Source organism: Ischnura elegans, chromosome X, assembly GCF_921293095.1.
Source record: "Ischnura elegans chromosome X, ioIscEleg1.1, whole genome shotgun sequence".
In the NCBI taxonomy this organism is placed as follows: Eukaryota; Metazoa; Arthropoda; class Insecta; order Odonata; family Coenagrionidae; genus Ischnura; species Ischnura elegans.
This window is the reverse complement of record NC_060259.1, coordinates 67,931,944-67,947,491: the sequence shown is the minus strand read 5'-3', so window position 1 is coordinate 67,947,491 and position 15,548 is coordinate 67,931,944. Positions and strand designations below refer to the sequence as shown.

Below are 15,548 nucleotides of genomic sequence, written 5' to 3'. Positions count from 1 at the left end.
CTGACTTCAATAAACCTCGACTCTATGCCGTAAGTTAAACTTGGAAATACATATTATATTCAATATTCAAATTCCGTAACTAACCTCGGTATTACAATAAGTTAACACCCCTCCTTGAGTGAGCATATTTCAAACATTGTTAATACAATTAGCAACACTCACTACCTGTTAAAATTAAATAGAAGGGTACAGATTGTCATTTTTAAGGAAGCAGTTTATCTTTACTTTCGTGTTTCTCAATCTCAACAAATATTCCCTTGAATAGACCTGACTGGTGGGCAAAATATAAAATTAAAGAGATCTCAATTATCATGATTTAATACTAATCTCCTGCGAAATGGGCGTATCTCCTCATATCGCCAACAAGTTGCTAGACTGTATGCTGGAAATTATTAATTAAGTCCAAGAAGTGATAAGTCATCGCTGCCATGAAGGAGTGAACTGTTGTGAAGGTCAGAACTTCAATAGATTGAAAAAAAATCCAGTGACTATAAAGAGAGAGATCATGTGATGGGAAGTAAAAATTAGACTGAAGGTAAATGAGAATTGAACAGGAAACCGCAGAGCAAGAGAAAATTTTGCGCAGGATCTCAGTTTTCCATTTCAGCGATTTTCTCGGTTGTTTTTTATTATTCGAACCATGTTTCATCGAAGATGATATAATAGGATGAAAATAACATTATAAGAGTAACAGAAGCAGGCGTTATGTAGTGGAATGACATTCTAAGTATTTTAAAAAATAACACGAAGATGGCAATATTCCACAAGTTTATTGTCTGTACTACGCGTTTCGACCGTTAGGTCATTATCAAGTGATAATGACAACTTGATAATGACCTAACGGTCGAAACGCGTAGTACAGACAATAAACTTGTGGAATATTGCCATCTTCGTGTTATTTTTTAAAATAACATTATAAGGTAAAACTATGCTCCGGAAAAGGCATTACAAAGCTAACGAACTACTTAATGTAGTATGCGCGGCCGTTTGCTGTTTAATTTTCGGAAGATATAAGGCAACACTGCATGCCGTATAGCCCTTGGTATACGTATATATCTCATTGAAAATAGGGAAATATCTCGCTGAAACGTCCGGCAAAAAATTTGTGAGTGTCCCTTTTTCTGTGACTATTTATTTTAATGTTCTCACTCGAAGTTTTCTTCATGTATTTCTTTCAACATAAATATTATTGAAAGTTACACACACACAACAATGGATGCCGTAGGCGTTTGTTTGTTCAATAGCGTCCTAGAACAGAGAAGCTAATTTTTAGTTTAAAAAAAATATTTTTTTTTCCCTATTTTTTCTAATAATAGGATCTACGGCTTTATCATTCGCTGATGACTGACCGCTGGAATCTGCCGTATTCAAGGCCTTTGGGAGGCAGCACAGTGCCACTCACCTTATCTATGACTCAGTATCCAATCGGGCGCCGGCAGAGGACGGACGGGCGGAGTTGGCAGACAGGCCAGCCGGAGGCTCCTCCCGACGCGCCCCTGCGAACAGATGCAAAAAGACGCGGTCGGTTGGGACAGAAGGTGGACACCGCGCAACCCCCTCCGAAAAGACGGTTGATTACAACGCTAATCAAACATAAGGGTTCAGCCATCATCGATCTCATCTGCATGCCACCCCGCAAACCTCAAGAAGAGGTTGGCAGAGGGTGTAAGCACACAAGAACTTAATCTGGAGGATATATAATGGTCTGCGCTATTGGTGATTTGATCATGGCCCAGTTTTTACTAAAGCCCATTATTCCTGCGGGAAAAATATTCCCATACCTATCCGCTCGGCATTTGCTGCTTGCCTTGATAATGACGCTAAGCCGCTGAAACTACTGGACAGTATTAAATTATTTGCGGAACAGTACTTTGTTTTTGCTTTGTTCTGCCATGGGTAATCGTGTTTTGCGTTGATTGTAAAATGTGGTGTAAAGTTCGGAATACGCGATCAACCAAATTGTATCGGCCGAATCATACAATGTTTTCTTTAGCTGTGAGCCGATAACAAACATATCCGAATGCAATCTATCTATGATTTTTTTCGTTTCTGTGGCACGCGGGGATATAGTAAACTTCCAGATGATTTTCTCTTTTTCACTCTGAAAAACGTCGGTTGAATTTTGAGCATGAATTAGATTATAAGCTGGACCCTACATACCGATCGTATGAGAGAAGTGAATAGTTCTACGTTGAGGAGACTGCCACTTTAAGTTAGTACTCGCGCTGCCTTCCTAATTAAATGAGCAACATTCATCGGTAATGAAAGTTGCATCTTCATAAGCATTTTTCTATTAAAGTTATGCCATACATTCCTTACCTATTACGCCCATTAATTTATAATTAATACCTACTAAGCCAGTAAAAACTTAATTGCCGAAATTCCAAATGAGATTACCGAAATCTGAGCTTATTTTCAATGCGTTTTTAGTGGCATGGGGAGAAGTAGAACCAATGGAAAACGGGCTAGCGAGAAACCTCGCCCTAACATGAGTCCATAATATGCATTAGAGGGACAATTTCCTAAGTCTCTTGAAGTTGGCAACTCCTAGCTCTTTCATGCCACTGCAGACGCTGCTGCTGTGTCTTTGCAAAATGGAGGTTAACTGTTTAGCTATATATCTTTAGTTATCATCGTAGAAACGCTGCCTAGAACTCTTTTGTTTTTATCTTCGTCCAAAGCCCTCGTTTTATAGTTCAATTGTGGCCCTTTGATGAATATTGTTTTTTGTGCTTCCAAAACCCTCATTGTATAGTTTTTTTGAAATTTTGTGGCCCATTGGTGGATATTATTAGCCAGAATGGTGAATTGGGAAGGATTAGAGCAGGTTTTTTCAGTAAAATAAGCGCTGAAGGGAAATAAGTTTCCGCCACATCCATCTCTAGAGAAAAAATTTCCGAAGCAAGCTCCCTGAGTTAAGAATGCGTTCAACCTGAACGGCCAGCAACTTTCAGTAGATCTGTAATTCGATCCTCGCTAAACTTGACGATATGCCCGCATAGTTCTCGTGCAAATATTCAAGGAAAAAACTTGAAATAAAAAAAACAAACAGAGAGCCAACGTAATTAGAGTCAGTGAGCTAGAAGACGTATAGTTCATCAGATAATAGCTGAAACAAGTAGGTTGATCACTTATTCCGAACTTTAACGCATAAATTTTCAATAAACGCAAAATGCGTTTACCCACGGTAGAACAAAGCATACACAAAGTAATGTTCCACGTATGGCTGTCTACTGGTTTCAAGGGCGTATCTTTATCATCAAGGCAAACAGCATGACGCTTAGCCATTGAAACTAATAGAAAGCATTAAATTATTTTAGGAACATTACTTTTTTCTTAGCTCTACCAGTAATAGTACGTCGTTCCCCTAAGTAACGTCGAAATCAGTTGATTTGATACATTTACCCATATTCTTTTTTCGGGATACACAGCAACCGAAAATCTCGATGACTAACTAAGCCGTTAGTTGCGTAAAAAAAATGAGGACGTTTCAACCCCTGAAAAGGTGATTTATGATCGAAATCATTGCAGCAGATACGCCACGTGAATAAAATGTAATCCAACACGTACTTTTGACCTGGGAAAGATCTTTTTGCCTGGAAGAAGCGAAATGTCAAAAAGAAAGAAAAAAACATGGCATTCACTCCTCAAGTCCTCACTTCTATTCATAAAGCCGTCAGCTCAGAAGCCACTAGATTCTCTTTTCTACCTTTCATGCATGCGCTGGCCTCGATTTGCGGAAACGCTTCCCCGCTTGCCCTTGATGAGTTCTCTTCCGCCGCCGATGGCATTCCAATGCAAAGTAATCAAAGTCAAACCTCCCCCAGCGGAACATTCCTTTTCTTCGCCAATGTTTGCAGAGCTTTCGCAGCCTCCTCCAACTTCCCCACGCAACTGCCACCCCTTTGATGTCCCCCTGCGCCCCAAAGCAGCCAATTTTTCCCTCGCGCACACACCGATGATTGCCACGCCATAACCTCCATCTGATTCTCAATCCGCAAAATTCTAGCTGCAAAAGAATCGCCTTTGATGTGCCCCAGCCGCTATCTGAGCCTCTATCATGGCATCTCATCTAGGACCCTGCGGGTGTCATTGCCCACACTAGTATTCCGCTGGCGGCTAGTTTAAACAGATCCTTATATCACCACCGAGGTATTCAGTGAAATTATTTTGCTCTAAAGAAAATAAGTAATGCATGCACCATTTGCGACTGAAATTTAAGACGATTTACGGTATCTAGTCTAGGACCCTGCGGGTTTCAGAGCAATAGCCCGCTGCCGTCTAGTTTAAACAGTTCCTTTTATCACAATCGAGGAATGCAGCAGAATTATTTCACTCCCAGGGGCAATTGCAAGAAATCAAATAATACATGTACTATTTGCGACTGGAATTTGAGACGATTTATGGTATCTTCAGCTCCGCGATGCATCGCGGGGATTTTATATTATTCCGCTAATCTTTCACTTATATCCATGTTTTCCGCAGTTAATGACTCCTTCGTGTTCCATTACCCTGACCTCTGTGAATCCTTAATTGCTTACTATATCCCATGACTTCATGGGTTTATCGGTCCTTTTAAGCCAACTAGCACGACATTCTACACCTCCATCACAGCTGGCAATCCTTCATCATAACGCGTAGCTATTTACTAGAAACTTACCTCGCTGATACGTATTGTAAGTTTCATTGCTTCCTGAATAGGATATCTTCATTAATCCAATCATATTCTTCGGTTTTGTATCATGGATATGAACTGCCGCGTTTTGTGATAAACTGCAGTACGCTGAAATTAATAATTAAGCTTTCGATTCTTTAGAAACTCAAGTGGATTTCATTTTCACTGATTAAAGTCGACTTTAGCCGATCCTCATCTTGTGCATGTTAAAATTATTAAGAAAATAACTTGTGAGAAATCGTTGTGCGGAAATGAACCAGGGGCATATTTGCAGAAGAGCCATACAATGGAGGAAATTCTCAACTTCAATTATCTATTTGTATCGCTCTCGAACACAGAAATTTGATTTGAATCGTCCGTCACACCCGAACCAATGGAAGAGGCATGAAAGGTATGATAACAACAGTTATGATTTTCAATCATTTCACCATTTCTTAATCTAGGGATATTCTTAGGCTCATGACTCATGTTTTACAGTTGCATTAATTAACCTACTCTCTTCAAACAGATATTTCAAAAGCTTGCTCGAGGAACGATTTTCCTATTAATTTCAACGTTCAACACCTTCAATAACATTTCCTGGCATAATTAGATATCTTCTAGCGCCGTTTTTCTCATTCAGCCATTTAATATTTCATTTAAATCCACTATGGTATTTGTAACTGTCACTCCTTAGCCAACTTACAGTCTTTACAGGAATTCTGCGTCGATATATTTTGAGAAAAATGATTTTACCACAAATTCTTCGCAATCTACTAGAGGGCGAACTAGCAAGAAACGTATGGTCACTATCAGAGCTTTAAATACGGGGGCGAAAATTCTATCAGTAGAGCGAGCCGCGTGGCCATATCAACTGCATTTTACATCTAATATCGAAGGGTTGGAAAATTAAAAAAATGTGAGAACTCTCGAGCGTTACCCGTTTTTGAACTGATCTCCCTCAATTCCAATGGTACCATCGCAGATACGTAAAATAATAAAAAAGATTTTCACTGTGACCTGATGAGGAGGTTCTGCGAGAAAGTCATGCGAGGTCACGCTCTAGGTGATGAGACAGAATGGATTCACAGGAATGCTCAAGCTTTGTAGCCACAGGTGGAGTGGAGAACGCATGCAAAGGGGTTTATGACAAGTTGAATGGATGGAGGCACTGAGTAAAGAGATGCAAGTCGCGCGACCACATACCTACCGACTCTCCTTCACCTATGAATACGTCACACTGCACAGGAACAAAGCAAAAACGAAACGTTAATTTGCAACGTTGTCGGGATACCCTCGCACCCGACCTTACCAACCCAAATGTTATGTTCTACGAAGGCCCGATCTTCGGCTTCTTAATTTCAACCGATAGGCAGCACGTTTATAATAAATTGGGAAGACTCAATGAATAACAATCCAGGAGAGGTGATATAATAATTTGTCGGGTATTCTTCCGAATATATCAGCTTTATGACAGCAGTTTCGTCGAATTTTCTGTCGTCTAAGGCTCAAATTAAATGGCGCTGACGTTGGTTTTTGCACGATATTCACACAGATGTTGGTCTAGGTGCTGCCCTGTGATATTCTGAAAAGATTATTCCACAAGCTATGGAATGGACACTAAACTCTCTGTTGAAATCAGCAGGCGTTATCAGGGACTCCATTTCCTACCTGAAATGGAGAGGAAATGACGGCTCGGGCAGGAACTTAAGAATATCAAATGAGGGGGCGAGAATCCAAGGAGAACAAGTGACTTGCTTCTCACCAGACTTAGGTACAGAAATTAGGTAGAGAAAGAAAGAGATCAACTAGATATTTAGTAGTGCATTTGATTTTCCACTCGATACCAGTACAGAGCAGACCCTCACTCTTGTCCCTTGGACACCAAATTTTTATAAGTAATAACTTCAGGATTTACTTTGTGAAACCTCTCCATATTGGAAGTAAGGAAATAAAACTTTGTAAGGTTCACTGTTATTTAATTATGGGCACGACCCGGGTTTCGTAACTTGGTTACATCGTCAGGTGACTGATCTTGCATGCATCATACATTTATACACAAAGTGCGCAAGTGACTGTGAGGACATCTATCGGAAAGCCTTATCCTTTCCGATAGATGTCCTCACAGTCACTTGTGTACTTTGTGTATAAATGTATGATGCATGCAAGATCAGTCACCTGACGATGTAACCAAGTTACGAAACCAGGGTCGTGCCCATAATTAAATAACAGTGAACCTTACAAAGTTTTATTTCCCTACTACCAATTTTTTTGTATATTTCTTCTATAAGTTTCTTTAGCTAAAGCTGTTTTTTAATTACTGGTACCCCTTGACTTCTCACCCCCTCAATTTAAATGTTTTGGCTAGATTCCGACAGGAAAGTTGGCAACACCGTCACCACTACGCCAAAACATACGGACGAACACCCGAAAAATTGCTGAGATGATCTCAACAACACCACGAAACCCAGCAAGATAACATTATCCAGGATAGGTTTAATGCAACAGCAGAATCACTGCATCCCCATCGTGCTATATTAGTTTTTTCACAATTGCCGTTTCTAAGTTCACCTCAACACATCTCCCACCATATCTCCGCTTCCCTTTAACAACTGTCTTAAATGACCCGAATGAACTGAGGTCCCAATTGCCTCCGCGTTTCATCAACGAAAGGGCCTGTGGAAGAAAAGGAGTGACTGCTCGTGTGGCAGTTTTTTCTCCGTTAATAAGCCTCCCACTTTTCCCTTTGATCCTGAACCGCCAAAGAGTTGTGACGCAATGCGATCGAAAATTTCAACCGAGCGAAATTGATCGTCCACGTTGGATGGGATTGGCTGTTTCATTGACCTCTACATCGGCAAAGGCGGAAGGCACTGCAAACAACAGGAGATATATGATTGGTCATGCAGAAAACAGCAAAATGGCGCCTAAAAATAATCATTACCTTTTAACTAACGGTGAAATATATTCTAGTTCTGATGAAGTCAACGAAAATTCATGTGAGTATTACAAAATATAATGGGAACACGCCTAGAAATCATTACTTTTCTCCAGATGCCACGAAAAAAGATGCGGGAAAAAATCAGGCATTCGTTTTATACAATGGAACAAAAACGAAAAGAAGAAGTCGCCGGGCTAGAATTAGCATGACAGTTATTTTCACTATGTTCCAAATTTCTAAACCACCTTTAAACTGGTGATTACGCGGAAATGAAAAGCAAAATGGGTAATAATTGGTATTGAACAAAGTTTATAGCCGAACAAGCCACGTAATTCACCAAAAACAATGTCCATGAACCTAAAAAGAGATGAATGAAGACAAAACTATGAGAGTATAATTTATGTGGGCCAAAGAGACCATAAAAGCTTTGTCATTTTCCAGTCAAAAATGTGACTGAAAAGGAAATTATGCTCCTCCATAAATAATTTGGTTCACGTAGTGCACAAAATTTATGACCTATGGATTCATAAACCAGTGTGTTGCGAGGGATCCAACATAGAGACAAAAAGCAGCACTAGAGTTTCACGTCAAGATTTGTTTGAGAAGGGTCCATGACTTCGACTGGGCAACAGCCTGACTAAAACCCTCCGGGATTTCATAGCCATTTAATTGAAGAAATTCATTGCTTAGCAAAACTGTCATTTTCCAGAAAAAAAACGTTGATAAAATGGAAATGTTGCTTCTTCTTTATCTTCTTCATTATTTGGTTCTGATCGCGCAATGAATGTATGAACCATGAATGAATGAAACAATGTTTTGCGAGGGAACCAACATAAAGACAAGAAATAGATGTAGTTTTTCACGTCAAGAATGGTTTAAGAATGGTCCACGACTAAGCAACGGCCCGACTAAAACCCACCGGGATATCATAGCCCTTTAATTGAAGAAATTCATTGCTTAGCAAAACCGTCATTTTCTAGAAAAAACGTTGATAAAATGGAAATGTTGCTTCTTCTTCATTATTTGGTTCCAATAGCGCATTAAGTAAATGCATGAACTATTGATGAATTAACCAATGTGTTGCGAGGGACCAAAAATAAAGACAAGAAGTAGATGTAGTTTTTCACGTCAAGAATGCTTTAAGAATGGTCCATGACTAAGCAACGGCCCGACTGAAACCCACCGGGATATCATAGCCCTTTAATTGAAGAAATTCACCGCAAAGCAAGTCCACATCCACGGCAGCCGACGTCGGCCGGGATGAAGCGCGGGGCGTCGTCAGCGCCTCGTCCGGCGCCGCGCGTGACTAGCGGCAGTCGGGAGCAAAGGGACGGATTTGTATCGGGACAATTTGCTCTCGGGTCGGCCTCACTGCTGCGTTGTTTTCTTTATTTCGATATGGGGGCAAATAACCCCTCAGGCCGATTCCCCGAGTAATTGCGTCGATGGAGGGGGGGGGGAAGGCGAATGATGGGGGTGTACCCCTGACCCCTCGTCCCCCTTAACCCCCCCCCCCCCCCACCATACCCCTCCCAACCATTTCCCCATTTCACGCTCTGTTGGGCAATCAACTCCCGAGTCCACAAGGCAGGCCCGTAAGCGAGGTGTCATTATGGCAGCAAACACGAGCGGGGAAATATTCAGAGGGTGGGGTTGGTAGATAGGTTGACGTGGGGAGGGGGAAGAGAGAATTCGATACACCCCGAGAGTGGTATATACATGAAGCTTGCGGCTGATTACATGTTTACACGTAAGATGGTTAATGGTAGCGGTAATCCCCCGACTTTCTGTTCCCCCACAGCACACCCCTTTCGTCCAACTTCCTTGGGGCTTTTTCCCCTTACCGACCCCATACTGCACCCCCGAATCCGACACCGACGCTCCCGAGGTTTATTTTCCCGAATCGCTGTCGGCTCACGCGACTCCGACCTGACCGCGACCGCACACTCGTTGTGCGGGCAAATCATTCGGCAAGGTGGGCGAGCGAATCGATGGGAGTGGGGAACGCGAGCGGAAGTTGAAAATCTCCGTCCCCCCGATCTTTTCCTGGTGACCCCTCGGACATTATTACAATTGGGGGAAGTTGGCCACACATTCCATCCCGGTACGAATTAGACGCATGAGTATACAGGGTGGAGAAATATTATGTCACGAGATTTTAACCCTAGATAACTGATGCCAGTAGGAAACAAAATTATTAATGATTTTTAGGTCGAAAACGCACCATTTTTAAATTACAGAAACCTTGAGCCAAGCGCTCCGATTAGCCGCGAGTTTGCCCTATTGCCGGCTGCTCTGGACAAAGACAAATGCAGGCGAATCATTCGAAGATAGGAGTTGCGCATTTTCGGGCTAAACATCATTGGTAATTTTGGTTCCTACTGGCATCAAATATCCAGGATTAAAATTTCGTGACATAATTTTTCTCCACCCTGTCATCATCAATGGTCAACAATCCTAGGATTGGTTTGACGCAGCTCTCCACTCAGTTCTCCTATCAGCTAATCTTTTAACACCTACGTATTTCTTCTCTTTCACATATTTCTTTACTTGTTCCATAAATTTTGTTCGAGGTCTTCCTTTTCCGTTCTTGCCTTCCACTTGTCCCTCGACGATTGTCTTCATCAGGCCATCATGTCTCAAGATGTGGCCTATAAGGTTGTTCCGTCTTCTTGTTAAGGTTTTCATGAGGCTTCTCTTCTCTCCTACTCTTCTTAGGACTTCCTCGTTACTAACTCGGTAGATCCAAAGATTAGGAGAAGGTAGGAGATTGTACTTACTAAGCCACTGTCGGAGACTAAACCCCTTTTAGTCGCTATTCAGCGACGGACTTCGCATTAGTACAAATCGGCATGATTTCACCAACTACATGTTTTACTGCTGGAGAAATACTATAAAATTTCCCACATATTCATGTCGTCATCTGGTTTTTCCCCAAGCTAATTTTTTTAAATATTAATTAAAGATTATTTGCTTATTGCATTGCTATTACTCCAAATTTCACCTGGAATGGTTGATCCCGACTACGATATTTAGCTAGCGTTCGCCATAAATCCATATCCTGGTATTGAAAGACATATGGGACTACATTCTTACAAATCACTGCATAGCTAAACATTTAAGAAATTTTTGACGCCCACGATAAAATTAAAAAAACTGGCACCACGTCATACAAAATATTTACTTAACTTCATTTAATTAGCTACCTCACTTTAGCGCCCCGAAAACAGTGTATTTAAAGCCTTTACAGAGGGATAATCTGAAAAATAGACGAAGACTTTTCTGAAGGATCTTTTCAGTTTTGTCCTTGGGATTACTGTGATCCTTCATTGCGATCCTTTATGATCCGTTTGAGAAAAAGTACTGAACTAGAATCTAAAGTACTAAACTGAGGTCTGGATTAATTCACTAAAACAGTTACCAGATTGCATTTATTAAGTCATAATTTTCCCAAGGATGCCATAATAACTCCCACTCAGCTTAAAGGAAATAAAGTAAGAGGCATTATAATATACCAGGAAAAGAGTGAAAATATGTAATAATTTCACATAGTCTGCCTAATAATTTTGCCATCTCTGTCAGTGGAAGCAACCAAATTGAACACGTTAATGTACATTATATGTGCACTTTTGAACATCCATTTAAAACTTAATTTCGCAGTCCAGTTCAATAATTTTGTGCAAAGTGGTACATGGATGAGACAAAATGTAATTTCCTCACTTCTATTCCGGTTTTCGTCTCATTTTTAGAGTTAAGTTTAAATTGCAACCACAGTGATGCTGGGTGGGTCAACGCCATTTCAGCACCAAAATACCAGAAATTTAAAATTAAGTACAAACAAAACTCAGTGAATTCATACAGGGCCCATTTTTAATTACCTTTTCAGTTTTTTTTTTTATTTCGTGACTGACGGCTCACTGGCGTCGAGTTTATCCCCTTACACCATGTGTGCGAGTGACGGGCACTTGTTACCGGGGCCTCTAAATGCGATCCCAAAGAGAGATCATGGTTTTGATTTGAAAACCTAATTTTTTATTTCAAGGTTTTAAACTCTAACTTCTGCGTTAAAATTGACTTCTCCCTTCCACATTTCTCTAGATGATCACTCCACCTTCTCATACTATACTACGCTCTCATTAACTCATTATAACCCAATGTTGCTTTTAAAGGCCCGTTTACATGGTACATTAACCCGTACGAGTCATTGTCAAAATGTATGAACGCGTGAATGACCACGAAAAAGCACCGTTTAACAACCCAACTTGTGCGAATGCATGAACGGAAAATAGAACCTGTTATAATTTGGTTCAAGCATTCGTGCATATTCCGCTCCGGTCCACAAAAATCATTCACGTAAACAAACATTAACTCATACGGGTTAAAGTACCGTGTAAACAGGCCTGAAGTAACATCAAAAATGGACACATATTCAGCTCTATTCACGAAATATTTAAACTGCGTGTTCTTTTGTGCTGTAAAGTTTAATGGCGAAATATGTAGCTGCCACAATAGTTATGAATGAGTACAAAATTTTCAAATTTTAAATATGAGAAGGCTTGAGCTTAAATTTCTCCCAGTGACAGATCTAGGTTAGAAAGGGTTAAATACATTATCAATAAAATTATATTCCTAGAATGTATAATATACCATCACATTAAATCCAAATAACGTCGAACATACTCCAGAAAAATAACTGATATCGAACTTCGCCAAGGGATTGTGGTAGCCTAGTGGGTAGAATGCTTGGTTGCTGATCTGGGGGTACAGACAACCATGGGTGAATCCTTCGGACACCCCCGAGCAACAATCCTCGAAGTGCGAGGTGGCTCCGGGAAAATAACTGGCCCCACTACTCTGAAGGTGTGAAATTTACACGCCTGTGGCTTAGTTGAGGTTGAGCCTTACCCCCGCCTATCAAAATCAACCTTTGGGATGGGTCACCGAGTGAGAATTTCGTCATCGATTCTCCTAATCGAAAAAATAATCATTTCAAAGTTATCAAACGCTGTACCAAGTTATTAAATACTGTGTAAAGAACGCTTATCACAAAGCGCGATAAACATCGACACGGCCAGATTTCACAGATAGTGTCTTTCGTTATGCGGTGAGCACAACTTGATAGAATTTCGAGTATACAATTCCTGAAGCAAGGATTACACCCAGCTTCCTCGCATTCTAGGAAAATATTCTAATTAGTTTTTAACTAATAATAGTCTGCTGAAGCATATTCTAAACGATAAAGGGGCTTCGGTTCGACAGTTATTGCACTCTCTCAAAATGGCAGCGTTTTTTTTTTAATAAACAAAAGCCTTTCAGGGAAATTTAAAAATTTAGGCTAGATAGAAGGAACCAGAAATGAAAAATAAACAACCTTGGTAACTTTTCACTGGAAATTTTTATCGGCACGACGCCTTTCAACGCCTAGGCGTCATTTTAAAGTACTTGAAAATGACGCCTCAGCTTTGAAACAGGAAAAAATTTCCAGTGAAAAGTTACCAAGGTTGTTTATTTTTCAATTCAACATGGACTTTCACAGAGTTAAAGCCGAATCGATTGATTTTTTTAGGAGGACTCAAGGTTGACCTTTGACACATGCGCACGTATTTTACGATGATGGCTCGATTACATTGCGTAAAATGGAAGGCTAGATTGAAATCTGTGTCAAAATCCAATTCCAAGATTTAAAAAAATTGCTAGACCACGACAAATATTGGACTGTACGCCACTGAGGTGTTTTCAGAGGATATAGGCAAATTCCAACGAAAATAGGGCTGGGATAAGACAAATGAGAGGATAAGCACTCTCTGATACATCAAGATGAGTCAATCATCAGTTAACCACAATATTTTCCACAGTTCTGACAAGCAAACATCTCAAGCCAAACTGAAAACCACGACTCACCAAAGTGAGCCCCTGCTGTTGGTAAGCAGTTGAAGCGTATGTATAAAGGGTGCGAATTTGGTAGCGCCGAAACACTTAGAGAAGAATATTCAGTTAATAAACTTTTTAGAGAAGAATAGTCAGTAATAGGGGCTTTCAAATCTATGCAGGGTTTGTTAAGTAAAAACTTTATTATATACATCAGATAATTTTATCAACCTCCGATCCCTAAACTCACTGTCGTTCTCAGCTGTCAGCACTATTTACCTTTTTCAAAATTCAGTATATCATATCGAGAGTGCAGATATGAAAATATTTTCGAAATTATGGTGAAACGGTGCCAGTTGAGTGAGAAGCAAATATTTGCTACAGGCGCATTCTATAAATGATAATGGATTGAAAGTACCATTTCTTACCAAGGAAAACATTATAAATGTATCAATCATCGATTAAATGCGTTTAATAGTATACACGTAAAAATACAATCGAGAATTATCCAACGCTAAAATTATTGTGTAAACTCTCCTCATTTTGGATTTCATGTGACTACTACGGCCGAACTATTTGGAATAATACCATCACCTAAATCACAGGCTAAGCTAATGTACACGGCAACCTATCTTTCTTTCTCGCGTTTCGTTGTGTTTTGGGTCTCTAATCCATTTTGAAAATCACTTAAATATGTACATTTGCGCGACCAATCGATGTTACGCTAGAATTTAGCTTCGACTTAAAATTGAAACCAAAAATCCTACATGTTTCTTTGTTGCAATGCTGGTGTTATGGATAAAAATATTATGTCAGGTAGTAGCATACAGGATATGAAAACAGATATATTTCACGGATAGCTATCTCCTTCCGAACCTTCTAAACCTTCTCCGAACTTGACACTGAAAAGTATTCCATACGTTGAAAATAAAGACTATCGTAACAAAGATTCAAAATATGCGTTTTATAGTAACGATCTTAATAGTATTGCTCCCGTTTTTTCGGTCCATATTTCTATCCATGCGAAAAGATTGTTATTTCCTGTAACATATTTTTCTCTGTTCATTCCCAGCTACTGGTTCTGAATATAATTCACGATATCACTTCTAGAGGAGAAAAAAACTTAAGCAAATAATTTTATTTTTTAAGCATAATATCAATCTGGTACTGCCCATCTTCCTCCTGTGAACTAGTACTGGATGTGCCATGTCTAGCTATGTTAGTAAAGGAAAAGTCTACAGTTAATGCGCTTCCCTTGTTAATAGGCAAAGTTCGAAGATATTGTACTCGCATATATGTAGGTATAAGAGAGCGAATTATTGTAGATGGCTAAGAATGAAAATAACTAGGATTCTGTGCCAGAAAAAATGCAGGTTATACCTCATCGTTGAGAATCATTCTGGCAGTGAGCACTTATATTCCCTTGGAATAAAATTAATTAAATATTCAACCCCATTCCAAACGGAAATAAAAAGCTCTATTGTTCTTCCTACACTCACGAAGGCATTCGAATAAGCTTCACTCAAGTTTCAAGCCGATAATTCCCCTGTTCAAATTCTTTTATTTTTCTGTAACATACTTAAATCTGTTTATTACTAACTTCTGGATCTGTATGTAAATCAAACTTAGCAATATCACACTTGCAGGACCGAAAAACTTAAGCAAAGGCCACTTTTATTAAGACTCTAATATCAATTTGGAACTGGTCATTTTCCTCCGGTGGCCGAAAATATATGTGCCAGATCTTATTCCTTGCTCAAGTAGTAAAGTAGTGATCTACAGTGTAAGCCTTCCCATAGTCGATGGGCATGATTTGAGACAATTGTGCATGCATAAGTGTAGGTATGAGAGCGTGAATTATTGTATTATTATATTATTTATGGGACAGTTATATTTTACATAGCTAAGAAAGAAAATACATAACTACTTTATGTGCCAAAGAAAATACAGGATAAGGCTCATTATAGAGAAATATCCTGATAGTGAACACTTACATTCCCTGGGAAGAAATTAATTCTATCCCATCCTCATTACTAACGGAAAATTCCTAAAGAAAAGCTATAGTGTGCTTCCTGTACTTATAAA

The 15,548-nt window shown here is 39.7% G+C and overlaps 1 protein-coding gene across 2 annotated transcripts in view; it reads right to left on the bottom strand.

Annotated features, from left to right (window-relative positions):
- The window catches only part of LOC124170852 (fez family zinc finger protein erm), a 128,455-nt gene that overhangs the window by 87,310 nt on the left and 25,597 nt on the right, over nt 1–15,548 (bottom strand). For both annotated transcript variants that reach the window (XM_046549855.1, XM_046549856.1), the window contains exon 2: nt 1,403–1,496. The gene's annotated coding sequence lies outside the window, so the exon portion shown is untranslated. The remainder of the gene's footprint in view (nt 1–1,402; nt 1,497–15,548) is intronic.